This window comes from Ictidomys tridecemlineatus, chromosome 6, assembly GCF_052094955.1.
Source record: "Ictidomys tridecemlineatus isolate mIctTri1 chromosome 6, mIctTri1.hap1, whole genome shotgun sequence".
NCBI classification, from domain to species: Eukaryota; Metazoa; Chordata; class Mammalia; order Rodentia; family Sciuridae; genus Ictidomys; species Ictidomys tridecemlineatus.
The window spans coordinates 197,177,268-197,194,127 of record NC_135482.1 but is presented as its reverse complement, the minus strand read 5'-3'; positions in this window follow the sequence as shown (position 1 = coordinate 197,194,127).

Below are 16,860 nucleotides of genomic sequence, written 5' to 3'. Positions count from 1 at the left end.
CTTATTAATATGAAGAGTCTCATATTAAATATGATTCATATGTATGTACAATAGCCAGATGGGTGGTGTACGCCTGTAATTCCAGAAAACTAGGAAGCTGAGGAAGGAGGATCACATGTGTGAGACCAGCCTGGTCAACTTAGTGAAGCCCTGTCTTAGAATAAAAAATACCAAGGGCTGGAGATGTATCTTAGTGGTGGAGGATCCCTTGGGTTTCACTCTGATACTGCAAAACAAATAGATAAATAAATAAATAAAACTAAGTACACAAGTAAGCTGAAGCACAATGGCACAAAGAATACACAAATAGACTGAGAAGGGGGCTGGAGATGTGGCTCAAGCGGTAGCGCGCTCGCCTGGCATGCGTGCGGCCCGGGTTCGATCCTCAGCACCACATAGCAACAAAGATGTTGTGTCCGCCGAAAACTGAAAAATAAATATTAAAAAAAAAAATTCTCTCTCTCTCTCTCTCTCTCTCTCTCTCTCTCTCTCTCTCTCTCTCTCTCTCTCTCTCTCTCTCTCTCTCTTAAAAAAAAAACCAAAAAAAACCAAATAGACTGAGAAGGAAATTAAATAAATAAATAAAAGACCCAATGAGCAAATATTATCAGATAAAGAAGAATTCAAGGAAAAATAAGCAAAAGGCGTAAACTGAACTACTTTACGTTGATTTCTTAAAGCACGATTCATAATGAGAGTAGTAGGCAAGATGTTTAAGAGCCAAGTGACAGAGCAGTAGGTGACATTGTCATTGGATCTGAATGTCCCACAAAATCACCAGAGTTGAAAACTTTCCCCGAGCAGCTGTGTTCAGAGGTGGGGCTTTGGGATCGTGAGGGTTCTGATCTCAACAGTAGATTAGTCCATTTGAAGGGTTTATAACTGAATGGACTATTTGAACGTGATAGAACTGTAGGAGGTGAGACCCACAAGAAGGGAATGGGTCCTTGGGGTTGTGCCATCAGGGATTCTATCTTGTCCCCGGCCCCTTCCTTGCTCTCCTACTTTTTGACTGCCATGAGGTAAGCAGGCCCTCCATCATGGATCAGAACAATGGGTTATACCACCATAAACTGAAACCACGGAATCCATGAGCCTACATAAATCTTTCCTCCTCTAAGCTGATTTTCTCAGGCATTTTGTCACATCAATGAAGAGCTGACTAAGATAGATAGCAAATAAAATATGTTAGAAATACAATAAGAAATTAGTACAGTCTTAGAAGAATACATTAATAATGTCTCTGTTCTTCATATAAGTTGAAAAGATAAGTTTGAAAGAGAAGAATTGAATGATTCAATGTTTTATTTACTCAGTATTTGCTAAAAACAGAATAAACAAAATCCAAAAAACCTGTGTTCTTCCAATGTCCATGATGCAGTTATATTGCTCGTACCCTTAGCCTCAAAAAGAGCCTAATACCGTCAATCCCAGGACAAGTTCTTGGACAATGATTAAAACACTAACTTATAACACAAAAACTGAAACCATGTGAAAGTTAAAGTACTCCTTAAATACTCCTTGAGGTACAGAGAAAGTGAAACAGAACGAAGAGATAGTTACCAGATAAGGGTGTCAGAACACAGGGATGTGGAGGGTGAGCCAGGAGGGAGCTTTGTACTTTTCAAAGGTTTTCATTGCTAGATTGAAGCGGATACAAGGTAGCCATTCCACCCCAGAAGCAAAACTTGAGGATTGCTGACAGCAGTGTAAGAAAGGAATACAGTTAACAGGAGAAGTTAATGAGTGGAGCCTTGGGAACTATAATAAGCATGGGAACTGAAAATCTGACTGTAGGAAATGCAGTACCCAAACCTGGCCAGACCAAGGGGTCAGTGGAGCAGGCGCAGGTGCTGGGTGCTAGATGGGCACTTGGGCGTGGCCAGAGCTGCCCGGCTGCACAGCAGGTCTCTGCCTGCCACCTGGGTTCTGGTCACCCCCTGCACCTGCCTGGCCTGAGGCTGGCCCTCATGCTTCCCAGAGCTCAGGTAGCACTGTTGGGAGAAGCAGAGACCTATGGCTTCTAAAGTACTTAGAACAGAATGTTGAAAAGAAAATCATGTGTTTGTAAAGTTAAATTATGAATGGAGGCCTAAAAAGTAAGACAATATAATGTGTAGCCATATCATAACACTTCTCGAAATCTTGTTGAATAAATGCATTTCTAAGAAAACATATTTACCACGGAAGACCCCACGAAGAGACAGGCGACTTGAATTTATTAATGCTACGGAAGACACTAAAATAAATCTTTGGATAGAGCTAAACTTCTGCTTGCAGAAAGACATATTTATTTATATTTTACATCCATTGAATCATTTGACACAGGTTGCTTGATTAGCACTGTGTGTGGGGCTCTGGCTGCTGTCATTCCTGTGGAGGGGATTTTTCTCCATTTCTTTTCTTTCTTTTTTTTTTTTTTTAATTTCAATCCATAGTTCTCATTACAAAACAGAGAGTGTCAAGGGGCAAACTTCCTCCTTCTCTACCCCGTCTGTTGCCTGTGTCCTTGTTAATAGTTTAAGTTTCTGTTTACCTCTGTGGCTGTCTGTCTGTCCTCACCTGTGTGCATATTTAACTCAGCTGGATAAGGTGACCCATTTGTTTTGTGACTTGTTTTTCACATTGTGAATGTGCAGCTTGTCAGCACACAGAAGTATAATCAGGCATGTGCTATTCTCTTTAGATAGGGTGAGGGAACAAACCCACAGCACAGGGAATGTCAGCCATGTCACCCAGCCAGTTGGAGAAGAGGGGCCCAAGACCCCCAAGAGAGCCTGTACACTCTTCCTTCCTTCCCCTCTTCCTTGACTGTGGGCAGCAGGGTCCAGGGGCAGATGCGTGCCCCCAGAGTCCTTGGTAAATGCAGCTCAGCTTCTGTCATTTCTCTCGTTATCTTTTGCTTTCTAGCATTCCTGTTCTCTATTTAAAAAAATCTCTGTTGGACAGCTTGGCCCTCCTGGGTATATCTTGCAAGGCTTTTAAGTTTCACTTATTCATTTGCCTGTTTATTTTTGCTTTTAGATCTTGCTATTCCTCTGCCTCCACCCTCTGGCTTCTGGTCCCTGCGGTCAGGGCAGGAGGCTCTCAGCAGCGGTACTTCATCAGTCGCGGGGCAATGGCCAGCATCTCTTCCCTTCTGTGAGAGCCCTTTTCTCTTCCTTCCTTCTTCTTCCTTCCCCTCCCCCTCCTCCTTCCAATTGTGGCCACTTCTGATTTTATGGGTGCAATTTCCTCACTAATCTCTCTGGAGCAAATTGGATTTTATTATTATTATTGTTTCCTCTCAGGTGAGCTGTTCTGTTTGTTCACCATTATCAGGATCTTCCGTGCTGATATTCTTCTCTCTTGGGTGGACCTCAGTTTGGTTGGTTTTTATGAATGGAGGCCGGGTGGATTGCCAGGCGGCGGGTGGGGCCGGAGCTGTGGCTTCCCTCTGTAGCATGCACATCTGTTTCCTGCACAGGCCTCTCCTGTGAATGGCTAACTACAGGCCCATGGAGCAGGAAGACAGTCAGGAAGTCTGGGACCCCCTGGTTCTCCTGGGCCAGGTGCCAACCCGAGAGGCTTTTCCCAGGAGAGTTGATAATTCTAGGATGGAGGCTTATGGGTTTTCTGGACCCAGGCTCTCTCACTGTCTCAGAAATTTTTTCAGAGCCCTCATAGGCCACGAGAACTTTTCAACGATGCTGTTCGTAAGTAGGTAGATTTGGACACTAAATCACTATGTACGCTTAACAACGTGTAGCTGTTTGAAAAACTAATTCATCTACATTGCAGGAAAACTGATATTTCCTTTCATTTTCATTTTATTTATGTATGTATGTATTTTTGATATTGGGGATTAAGCCCAGGGACACTTTACTGATGAGTTACACCCTAACCCATTTTACTTTTTATTTTGAGACAGGGTCTTGCTAAGTCACCTAGGTTGGCTTTGAACTTGCCATCTTCCTGCCTTGGCCTCCTGAGTGGCTAGGATTAATGGGCATGTGTCACTGCACCTGGCTTTCTCTTTCACTTTTAAATCAGTGCTGCTTACTGAGGGGTTGTGGAGCTAGGCTGCTTCTCAAGCCTAGGCCACCTGTCTGCATTTCCTGTCTGCACTGGTTTTCTGTGGAATGTGCTTTTGTCACAGTGATTGCATGAAAACAGCTTTGCAGACTCCCTGTGGTGGAGTGCAACCAGTGGCCCTGAATGCTGCACCTGGCGCTGTTGGTGCTGACCTCCTCTGTGCCATCTCATGATGTGCATGAAGGCTGTGCTTCCCTGGACCACATGCACGCCACACTGGGCCCCGGAGAATGTGCTGGGATTGGGCCCTGAGTCAGGTTGAGGCCGCAGTGTCTGCGTCCACCTCTTCTTCTCTTGGACTTACATGCAGGGCCCTTCTGCTTCTGCAGGGCTCCTGAACGTCCCCTGGAAATCTGTGCTCTTTAGAAAGTAGTGCCTGGGCTTCACGTCTGGGAGAAGCACCTCATGAACTGTATCTGGGGGCTGGTGAAGGGTCTGACGGGCAGTTCCACTTCCCACCCTGCCCTGCCCTTCACTTTCTGGACTTGAGCTCCAGGCTTGTCTGCGAAGCCAAAAGTTTTCGCCGTTTCCATTTCACTGCTGCCGTTCTGTTTTCTCCTTTTCCAGTACTCTTGACTTCTCATTTATGTACCTATTCTTTTTAAAAAAACGGAAAGTTGGGAAATAGAAAAAACAGAGCCTTCTTCTCAGCAGACAGGCTGCATTCTCCCGAGAGTCCCACTGGCTGGCCCTCAGCTTCATTCTTAACATTTCATCTGAATTAGAACACTGGGTTTGGAATCCTAGTGACTTTTTTTGTATTTCACATTTTATTCTCTTACTTGTTGTTGAGCTCCACTTGAATTTTAGTGCATAAAAAATCGTCAAACTGTCATAGTTTCTGCATTTTTTTATGTAAAAATTTGATGTTCAAAGTTAGCCAACTATTCACTATATCCAAAAGTCACAGAGAAACAATGTGGGAAATTCTTTCCTGGGATGAGACTGACTGAATCAGACCCACAGAGAACAGGTTTCCTCTAAGATGAATTCAGATTCCAAGTGAAAACGGAGCCACCACAAAGCACGTGGAATTGTGCTAGGAGCGAGCACCCGTGTGGAAGAAAAGTGCGATCCATTATGAGGCTGGGCCAGGGGTAGGTGACCTGGAGGAGCAGAAGCCCAACACACTCTAATCGGGAAACACAGTGGCATAAAGAAGCAGCAACAGGAATCTCTTAAGAATTAATACAATGAGACTCAGGGAGGAGAGAGGCCACACAGGGCCCAGCTAGCTCCCAGCCACTTGGTGGGGGGTGTGCACATCACACTTTACCACGTCCAAGCCTTTGCAGACAGGATGGAATCCCTGCCCACATCTCCTCGTCCCAATGTGTGAAGAAGACAAGTCATCTGAGGGGTCCCCACTGCAGGTGTGTAGACTTTGGGATTGCAATAACCACGGTGGGAGTGTTACCGCTGTTGACCAGTGACGAGTCCTTGCTTCCCCCATCTTGAAGAATAACACCAGAGAAGCACGCAGAGGCAAGGTCTGAGTAGAGATTAGAAGTTTATTAAAGGACAGCAGAAAAGACTTCTCCCAGAGGAAGAAGGGGACCCAAGAGGTGGGATCCGTGGAAGGGCGAACGTTCCCCCTTTTTATAGTTTGGTGATGGAATGTAGGGGGAAGGGTTGGGACACAGGTGGGCCAAACAAGTAATCTGTTCATTGACATTTTTTTGGGATGGGCTATCTCCAAATCTGTTGGGGGCTGTTTCCTGGGTTCCATTAACATTCCACTGGGATGGACTTTGGCCTAGGGCTTTTTCGGGACTTCACTGACATTCCATGAGTTGTCCTGTGTTTTCCCTGAGTCGTTCCCAGCATGGCCTCCATTTTAGATTTCACTCGGTATTAGACCCGATTTACCTAACTACACTGACTACCTAACTTTAAATCTGGCTTCAGGAGGTACACTTACCAACGCAACCATGTAGGGGACTGTAATTAGTGGTCAGGAAGCCCTGTCCCCTCCCACATTGCTGCTTGGTGGGCTGGGGCTCCGCTTCACTGTGGCCTTCAGGTAGGTGCTGCAGGCAAGCCTCCCATACCTGGGTCATTTGTGACCTGCCTCCCGCTGATTTCCAGCGGCACCAACATGGTGACATCATTCCATTAGCAGTGGAGTATGCGTTTCCTGAACCTCTGCATAGACACCTGGAGTGACCACGTCCCCATCTGAGGCCTCCTTCCCACTCCTCCCCTGTCTCCTCTGGCTGACCAGTTCCCAGGTGGGAGCCTGTCAGCTGGGAGACCGCCCCTTCCGGCTGGGCATCCCCTGCGACAGTCCGAGTTTCTCCTTCTCCTTTGTCCTTCTGTCCTACCTGGGGCCCACGATCTCTTACCTGGAGCCTTTTGTGCTGACTTCTCCGAGTGTCTCCCTCTCTGAAGCCACAGCTGCAGGAACCAGGGTCCAGAAGCTCAGGTAGAGCACGTCCCTCTTCTGGAGCTCAGAAACTCCCCGCCCAGCGGGAGAAAGGGCCACGCTGCTGGCCGCAGAACTGAAGCCTCCCAGGAATCGGGCTGCGCCGTCCAGCACCGTCCGCCATTCCTCCACTCACAAGCCACCCAGCAAGCTTTCCCTCGGCACCGTCCTTGTCAAGGCGCACTCTCCCCTCACCTGGAAGAAAGCTGTGCCTCTATCAGCTGCACCACACATGGACGTCCTGCGGAAAGTCCACCTCCTCAGGACCACTTCCCAGCCTGGCGGGGTGTGCTTCTCCTGCGCTCCACGTTGACTGTCTGCCTGCTGCTCGCTCCTCGCCTGACCAAAGGATTGTCATGGCTCCATCTCACTCATGGCTCCAGGGCTTTGGTTCTAGACTGGTCATCCTTTGGGTATATTTTTGGAGGCAAATTTTTGTCCATATTTACTAAGCAAAACAAAACTCTTAAGAATATCTTTAAATCAAGGAACAGTGTTGCATGATTGTATATTAATTTATTTCTTAATTTGCTAAGATTTACCCAGAAAGGGTGGAATGAGCTGAAAACTTGGGCTATAACACATAAAAATTAACCTTTCTGGAAGGAATGATTTCATCATGTAAAGGATTGATTATGGATTTTTAAAACATGCATGGAATTTCAAAAGGTTATGTGCTCGAGTTTGCAGCCAGGGAAAGTCCTGATAAGTCAGGCCATTTATAGGAAATCCTATGTGCTTCTTGGTCTCTCCGCATCTTGTGGGTAGCAAGGGGCAAGTATTTTGGGGAAGGAAACAGAAAAGTCCAGGCTGAGACAAAATAAAATTCCCATTCTGATTATCTGAGACACCTCTCTGGTGATCAATTACTATATATACATTTAATTGTAGCTGGACACAGTACCTTTATTTTTATGTGGTGCTGAGGATGGAACCCAGTGCCCTATACGTGCTCGGCGAACACTCTACCACAGAGCCACAACCCCAGTCCCATTACAGGGTTTGATGCTGGCTCAAAAGCTGTGTTCATAAACCATCTAGGTTGATTGTGGATGAGAGGAAAGTGCAGGGATCCAGTCATCTTGCCTGACTCACCTGCGTGGGGACACAGGCCATGGGTGGATGTCGGGCAACAGGCCGGAAAGTTCACCCACCCAAGACAACACTGACTGAAGACTGCTGAAGAGCCTGCTGTCCTTTGCAGCAGCTGGACATTTTGGTCATGGTCTCCATCTTCCCATGGAGTGGCTGCCCTCTCCGTCAGCCTCCGTTTCCTCAGTGGTGGAGTGAGGATCTGGACTGGTGACCACCGAGATCTCTTCTGATGGGCGGCCATGCCTCATGGTGGCTCATTCCAGGCCATGGAGTGACATCCCAGAGTGCGGGTGCCAGGGGCGGCACGTTCACTCGCCTCCCTCAGGTCCGGGAACGTGACTTCCACCTGGGCCGAGTCCCGGTCTCTTCTGCTGCACACTCTCAGTTCCCTCTTTTTCTCTGTTCTTTTTAATGCTGCAGTTCCCGGCGGTCCCAATCCCAAACTGCTTTTTTCTTCCCTGACCTTATACACAATTTATCAAAGACAAGTTCAATTATCAAATTGTTATTATTAGCTCAGACCTCTTTCCGGAGTTTCAGACTCATATATTCAACCCCCGTTGACATCTTTGCTTCAGTGCCCGGGGAGCGTCTCTGACTCAGGATGTAAGGAGCTGAATTCATTACCCCTTACCCCTAATTGATCTCCCTTGCAATAGGATACTAATTGATTTCCTTCCCACCACCGAAACCCTCTCCAATCTATCTTCCATCTGTCAACAGAGTGATCCTACTAAAACCCAAATCTAATCATGCCTCTCCCATGATTAAAACTCTCCTTCCCTCCTGCGCTCGGGATTCATTTGAAAGCTCCTGTAGCCCTTCTCAGCCTGTCACTTCTTCTCACGTCTTTGTCCCAGCATGCGAGACCTTCCGCTGCACGGAAAGGCTTGCTTCCCACCCTCCTCCATGGGGTACCCAGTTCTAATAATCTGGTGCCTGGACAGACTGGGCACACCCCGACCACACCAGGACCCAGTTCTATTCTCCAGCCTCCTGCCGTCCCCTCATCCTCACACCTGTCCATGTAGCTGCTATTCTGTCTGTCATTCTACCTCATTGTAGGTTTGTCTTCTCAGTAATGTCATCGAATATGACCACAGAGCAGAACCTTGGGTGGCTTCATTCTGTCACCACCGTGCCTTTCAGAGTCTCCGTGGCTTGGTGAGGAATCTGCCTTTTCCTGGCTCAGCTTGCTTCCTGGGACTGAGGCCCATGCTTTGCTCACCAGTTGAGGGCTCTTTGGTGGCACCCAGCTTGGGGCAGATAGGCATGGAGCTGCCCTAGGCAGTCAAGCGCAGCTCTCCCTTGGGCACAGAGCTCTGCTTCTCCAGGGTGAGCAGGTGTGGAGCTGCTCCAGAGCCAGTCCCCAGGCTGCAGAGGGGGTGCCTGACTACACACAAACCTGCGAGATGGCCATCCAGAGGATGCCTAGGTGTTCCTGGAAGGAGATGAGTTGATCCTGATGCCCAGCCAGGTTTGAGACGCTGGCTGCAGGCAGCCATGTACTTGCTCCAGGGAAGGGACAGAACGTTTATTCTGCTGAGTCCACACCCCAAAGCCTAGCTCTGTGGGGGTACAGATGAACAGCTGCCAGTGGATATGTCCTCCTGGGGGTGGGGTCAAAACTGGCCAGCCTGTTCCCAACATCAGAGCATCAGGACAGATCATGCCGACACTCTCCTCTTGCCCACAACAACAAGACTGTATTTGGAGATGATCATGCAATAGCCAGCAATACTGGTGACTTTCTTGATTTGTTCTTTAGTTTTAAAACAAATAAAAAGCAGTTAAAATCATACCTTTCTATTTTAAATATTTTTCAAATCTAGTAAAATGAAAACTCACATTTAGCAAACAATGACATTGTGTCTTGCGGTTCACTGCCTGGCTCACCACCTCAGTATCTAAGCACAAATCGAAGCTCCAAATGTTCCCCTGGAGCTTCACTTTCAGTTTGGAATCTCAGGTTTCAATGCAAGGACACCTGCTGTCATGAGAAGCATGAGAAGAACAAGTATGAGGCATCTATACCATTCCTCGACTCCCTCCCATGTGCGGGTGGGATTGAGTCCCTGCATGCTGGGGACAACCGTATAACTTTGGGTTTTCCAGAATAATTAGAATAAACAGTTATAAAATGACGAAACCTACAAGAGGCTGACTGAAACGTGACCATCTGTGTTAGTCCCCTAGGGCTGCTTGGACAAAGTGCCGGGCTGGTGGCTCAGAGCAGCAGACCTTTTCTCTCTGTCTCTGGAGGCAGCAGGCCCCGGGAGGCGGGAGGGGACTCTGCTCCGTTCGTTCGTCTGCCTGTCTCTGGTGGTGGCCACAATCCCTGGTGCTCCTGGCTTGCAGACACATCCCCCAATCTCTGCCTCTGTCTTCACGTGGCCCCTTCCCTGCGTGGGTCTCTATTTTCTGGCTCTTATAAGGACACCATCAACTTGGCGTAGGGCCCCTGTTCGTTGGTATGATGCCATCCTTACTTGATTAGTTGTGCCAAGACCCTGTGCCCAAGTCAGGGGGTGTTGATGAGCACCTGTGTTAGGACTTCCACACGGATGTTTAGGGGGACACAGTTCAGCCTTCAATGGACATATCCACATAGATCCTTAAGATTCAGCTGCAGCTGCAATGACTACGCGCAACTCCCATCAAGGCAATGCTCTTTTTTTAAGTGTAAGAGTATTTTCCTATGAGCCAGGTTTGGAAAGGGTCACTGTAGTAACAACAAATGAAGGCCAGTCTTGGCTTGTGACTGCGTTTGAAGTCCCTGTGGACAGAACTTGAAGCCTGTTTGCCAGACTGACTCCCAGCCCAGTGTTTGGGATCTGTGACGCAAGCCCTCGGGTTCGTGGTGTGGATCCTTCCCCCACAGCCTTGCCTCCAGATAGGAGCAAGCACCTGAAGAGAAAGGCCACTGTCCTGGGTGACAGACTCCTTGGTGTTCCAGGAGACGGGATCTGTGGGAAGCTTCCTGGATCTGGGAAGCCACCGAGAACACTGTATGTAAACACAGTGACAGCGTGAAGCTGCATGCAAATGGTACAGATAACTTTAGAATTAAATATGTGACAGCAAAAGGACCCTAATTACAGAGCCCTGAAGTTTTGTTCCTCTGTTATTAAGTTAAACAAACAAAAACAAACAAACCACAACTTAGAGGAAAGGTTCTTCTCCAGAGGGTGAGATGCAGCATCTCTAAGTGGATTGTGTCACTTTCTGGCTCTGGAGCAGAAGTGGCGGCTCCTTGCCGTCTGAGCAAAGGAGGTGGTAAGCAGGCAGCTTCGTAGGCCTGGGCTTGTGGTTCCCGAGGAATTCGGAGGCGACGTGGTGCAGCGTGGGCCAGTGTCTTCTGGAGCAGCCAGTCACTTCCCTGGGCGTGTGGGTCAGGCCTCGGACCAAGGTCCCCACCTTTGCCACTGGGGCCTGAGCACAGCCCAGGGCGGGCAACAGAGGCAGGCGAACCCCATTATGTCCCAACCCAACCCACAGGAATGGGCACAGGGCAGCTCCGGCCACAGCGATGGCCAGCCCTGGCCTAGAGGAGGCAGCATTTGGAAGAGCAAGGGGCACCGGGGCAGGGCAGGGAGAAGCTTGACGTTTTCTGCATGTTCACTTCTTTCTGGTGGAAAACGGGAGGTGTTTGTACTCCTGAGCTCACAGCTCCTACAGCGGAGTCGATAGTTGGAACTTGGAGCATTTTCCATCTCTCTGTCCTCTTTGAAGGTGGGGCTGACCTGAGATGGGGCGGGCAGTGGGGTGTGAAGGGGGACAAGGCGCTTCCCGCTGCTTCTACTGTGGCCTAACAGGAGAGCTCCCAGAGAAGGGCTTCTCAAGCTGGGTTCTGACTGGTCGCAGCTCATTCGATCAACTTAGTGGGTCATGACCCGCATTTGAAGTAGGAGGTCCTCCTGGTTACATTAGGTCTGCGCGGCACGTCACCGGGGCCGTCTTGGGGACACACAGGCTTTTGTGAATGTTGGGTGCTTACTCTAGGGATGTGCGACCCAGTGTGCCACGCTTCATGATACAGATCTGCTAGTGGGAAAGAAAGTCGAAGCTTTGGAAGGAACGTTAGTCAGTCACTTTGTGACGTTGTGAGAAAAGAGAGGCCAAATCATCTAGAAAGATTTTGCATCCAGTTGATTTGCAAGAGCTCCTTATGTTATTTAAAGAAATTCCAACTAGAGTACCATCCCAGCTCCTGCCCACGACAGAGGAAAATGCCTCTACTCTGCACAGGTGCGCCCTCCTTCAAGGAACCCAGAGCTCTCCCACCCCCCGTCTCAGGAAAGTGGAGGCACCCACACCTGGTGCGACTTCAGAGGACACGCTCTGCAAGGAAGGACATGTCAGAGGTCCTCCAGTTTGCCGCCACATGCAGACAGCCATTTTATGTCCCCATTCCTCTGCTTTCCAGAACCCAGTAGCCTAGTGCAGAGCTGTGTCTCTCAGCAGGGAGCGAGGGGACAGGGGGAAGATGGGTTAGACCCGCCATTCCCGATGGTGAGGAAGAGCTGGAAATGGCACTGCCCACCCATCGGAAAGGCAGGGAGGAGGAGAGCATCTGCTGCCAGGGCCAGGGGCTTAGCGACACAGTCAGGGCTGAGCTGGATACTGGGACGGTTCGAAGCAAAGCCGGGTGCAGGTGGGGACAGTGGAAGTCAGTGACTTTGCTTTAGGAAAGGGGCTTTCTAAAGGATGACTCCTGGTCAGAGGCCAGCACGTGGATTTTTTTCATATATAACACCCATAAAGCACAACCTGAAATTCTAGTTGGGATTTCTTTAAATAACATAAGGAGCTCTTGCAAATCAACTGGATGCAAAATCTTTCTAGGTGATTTGTCCTCTCTTTTCTCACAGATGTTGGGTGGCATGCTCCCCAGCCCGAGCAGGACTCTGCAGACACGGTGCTGGCGCTGGCTGGAGACGAGCAGAACATCCTGCTGTGGCCGAGTCTGAAGTGTTCTCTTTAGGAAGGTCCACCTGGGGCTGCTGGGAACTGAAGGGAGAAGCAGGAAGCCCTGGGGCAAGCCTTCAGCACCTGCCCAGCCCCGTCCCAGCCGGGCTCGGGCCATCTGCCGGAGCTGAGGGCCTTCACCCAGAATGTGGCTGCGGCCTGCCCTGGGAGCTGAGGCGGGCACTGACTTCACAGCCTGGGAGTCCCACACAGCAGGCACAGCAGGAGGAGATGTCTTGTCACGAGAGGGTAACTGAGAGCTGCAGTGTGCTGGAGTTTTAATTACATCTTCCTATGATACCATCAATTAACAGGAGTAGATGTATAACGTGAAGCGAGTCCTCCATTTGGGAACCTCGGGGAAGAGGGCGGAGTCCAAGTGGTTCCCGCCACAGCTGCACATGGACGACCACAGGCACCTCCAGCCAGCTCTCTTGGTGAGTGAAGTCGCAGCACCGAGGATGACTTGTTGGGGTGAATTACTGACAGGCACCCATTTCCTGGCTATTGGCTGTTCACAGGTGCACACGGATGGCCGCTGCAACGAACATGCACGTCCACCGCGTGCCTGTGCTGCACTCCTGCCGCACTTGCTCCGGACATTTTTAAAGAATTAAAACATTAGGATCTGTGGAAGCCACCGCACTTCTTGCTATCCCTTCTAAAATATGATTTATCTTTTCTGATAAAGCACCTAAAGATGCCCCTGCCTGGCAGACCTCCCTCCAACCAGGGAGTGCAGTCAGTGGACCCGAGATGCGGGGCGGTCTCGGGGCCAGCTGGGTTTCAAAATGCATCCTTTCTGTGTCCAGCATGAGTTTGGGTTTTGTGACAGAAAAGGTCCATTTGCTACTGCTCTGATGCAGTCTCTGCCCGGGCCCAGGGGTGCGGGAAGGCAATCATGAGATAGAAACAGCGTTCCCAGACTTGCCTGCCTGAATTCCTAGGCTGGTTACCACGCTCACAGTGTCTGACCCCGTGCTCCACATTTCTGTGACTGGTTTTGATTGTAGGGGACTTCCCTTTTTCTTTGTGGTGAGGGGTGGGAAACATCTTGGAGAAAGTGCTCTAAAAAGTGACAGGTGGAAGGCACATCGAGGGCACACACAGGCCTGTGGGATAGGCTGCGAATGCGTTCCACTGTGAGTCTGTGGGAGCTTGGACATGGCCCTGGCACCCGGGCCTCTACCAGGGAGGACGCGCCTCTGTGCCCACCACACTGCGGTTCCCACAGTGCAGGGGCGGGGAGGACACTCCTGCTGGTGTACTTGTTTTTCCTGGCTGTTGGTTTCTTGGAAATTCAGGTCAAATGAGGAGACTCTCCAACAGCTTTCAGGGCGACCCGAGAACACCTCTGCAGGAGCCAGGCCTTGTCAAAGCCCCTTGCTGCAGTCACGGTGCTTTTTCCACGTGGCAGGCTCTCCTTCTTCCTTGCCCCTGGTGCAGGGAAAGCAAACAAGAATCCAATTAGTGGCAACCATTAAAAGAATGCTTTAAATCTTGGGTCGGGTCACCGCAGGTTCTGGTGCAGGTGATACTGGAATTCTGAAAAGACAGAAAAGTCCAGCCCAGAGGACTTTGACATTATGCTCTGCCATAAAAGAAGCTATTTGCAGGCTACTTAAATGTGTAAAGCTACAAAGGACTTGTGGACAAATCCATTCCAGGAGGGTTAAGGAGCAAGTCCCACCCACAGACAGGACTCTGTCTTCCTGGAAGGCCCTTTCCGGGGAGAGCCTTGCCCTGGATTTCTCCTTCAGTTCCCTGCTTAAATGTCACTCAGCCTGCAGGGTTGTCCCTCCCTCTCTGTCCCCTTTGGCCTGCTGGTGCCCCTGACAGGCCATGTTACCTCCTGGACACTGGAGTGTGTCTCCTGTTCTCTTCCAGAATGTACCTGCAGTGAGGCAGGTGCCAGGCAGGGCCTTGGCAGGGCTGCGGTGCCACCAGACCCGCGGGGCGCTGGCCTACCCAGACTGTTCATCATTGGGTGCCTGAGGGGTGAAGGGACGGCCAAGCAGAGTCTTAAAACCTTAAGTCCCTGGGCTCCAGAGCCTGTTTCCAGGAGGGTCTGTGTTTGTTTTTGTTGTATTTAAGTAACTTATTTATGACTGTTCCAAAAGGGACACAGGGTGTCTTACAAAATGTACATGAAATAATAGGAAAGCAGACACTGACATCAGAGCAAGGAGAAAAGCCAGGTTGGCTTCATTCTTGTAGGCAGGAAACATGCATTTTTAAAAATAGCTTTTTGGTGTATTCCAAGACAGAACACAGGAAGCAGCAGGCGTCTGAGACAGTGGTTCTCAGGCTATATTCCTATGGAGGACGAGTCCCCTGGCTGAACAGAGGATTTACCATTAACCTAGAAAAATGAGCTTTCCCAGGCACACATGCCAGGCTGAGCAAATGGAGAGGCTTTTTTTTTTCTTTTAATTTAAAAAGTTCCCAGTAACTTTTTCTTAAGTCTTTGGCACATTCTATTGTTTATCTGCCATAAAGCACTTAAGCTGATAAGAAAAAGCGGGAACAGGCTCTTGGCCCTTCACAGAACACCCTGGGAACAGGAGCTGAGGACGTCTGACAGCCGGGTTTTCACCGACAGCTACGCTCACAGCTGGGACGGTGTGCCGGCAACATCGCCAGGCTTCCCGGCACGGAAGAAAATCTAGTTTAGAAAATAGGGGTGAACGTTGATATCTTATGGTGTTTCATAACTTCTTGAGGTTTCATTCCCTAAATAGCCAAGAACCCCTGGGGGACACAATGTCTTCACTGGACCTTCAAAAGCATGCATGCAGGCATTGTGTAGGCAACCAAGGCACAGAAGTGTGCCGGGGAAAGTGAGCAGGCGCTGCTTTGCTCTTTGCTCTTCCTACACTGAAGTTGAGCTCGTTTCCTTGATCAAACTGGCTGGAGTAATTTCCAATGTGGCCCCTATTGGGGGGCATCTGGTCCCACCCGCCTATGTCAGCCACAGATCACACCTCAAGTGCAATGAATCCAGAAGTGCACCTGCACCTTTGGTCGAACATCTTTCTACTTGGTCTCAAAAGGCATAAATGGCCCCAAAAGATTTGTAATAAGAGCCCCCAAAGAAATCTGTTTGGAGTTAATAAGCAAATGAGCAAATTTCAGGAGCTCAAATGAATGTAGAAACACATTGATACCCTAGATAACAGCATGTGGATTTATGCACATTACGTAGCCCCTTCCTTCCCTCTGTCTCCCTCTCCCAAGTCCAGACACACTGCTCAAGTGTTCACTCTGATGGATTTCTACCATACTCCACCCATATAGGCCACCCTGGCCCCTGCCGGGCTCTCCCACGGCCGACTGCAGGCCCACCTTGGCCTGCTCATCTTCTTGGCCCTCGGCTTCCTGTGTGCCTGCTGGCCCAGGCTCTGCGGGCTCTGGGTTTTTCTCCTTGGCCTCTGTCGGATGGTTGCCTAGCTCTCTCCTTTAGCCTAGACGTGCTGGAGCCGTCTCTGGGATGCAGGGAATTCAAGTTTCCAGTTGGAGTAAACATTACCCTTCCCCTAGCTGACCTGCCTGCTCCAAGAACACTCCCACCCCTTCCTGCTCTGATGACAAACTTGGACTTGACCGAGTGCCCAGCTGCTGTTCACACCGGAGCAGCTGCCCCACCTCACTCACTGCGGGGCAGCAATCCTGGCCTTTTCTCTTCTGGACTGCAGAAAGCCACAGAATACTTACTTTAAGTAAATTTTAATATGGGAAAAGCAACTGGAGGGTCATTCCTTATGTGTCCCATTAAAAAACAAACAAACAAAAAAACGTGTTGGTTCTCCAACCACATCCTCCGTTCCAGCCACACCATCTTGAGGGCTGATGCAGATCTGCAGTCCTTGGCATGCTCTTGGGTGCTGCAGACCCCACGTGCGTTCAACCTCTGGGCAGTGGAATGATCCTGGAGTGGCCTATTGCAGAGACTGGCGGTTCTGTTCCTGAGATGTGGAAGGGCAGGATGGTGGGTCAGCTCTGCCAGGAACATTGCAGAAGGTCATGCTGGTGTGCCATTGAAGCCCACCGGAGCCGACTGCCAGCAGCGTCCAACTAGTTCATGCACTCACCTGACTTCATGCAGTGTCCGTGAGTGGACCTTCTTTGCGATTACGAAGCCGGCCTCCCAACTGCATTATTACTGGTGGCCTTTGGGCACTGGGTGCAGGCCCTCCTCTGAGGCCATGGGGCCTGGTGTATGTGCTCTTTTGTGAACTCAAAGTCTCACACTGGGATTTAAGGGGCTCCATCTCCTCTGGGCGGTGGCATTCCCTCTG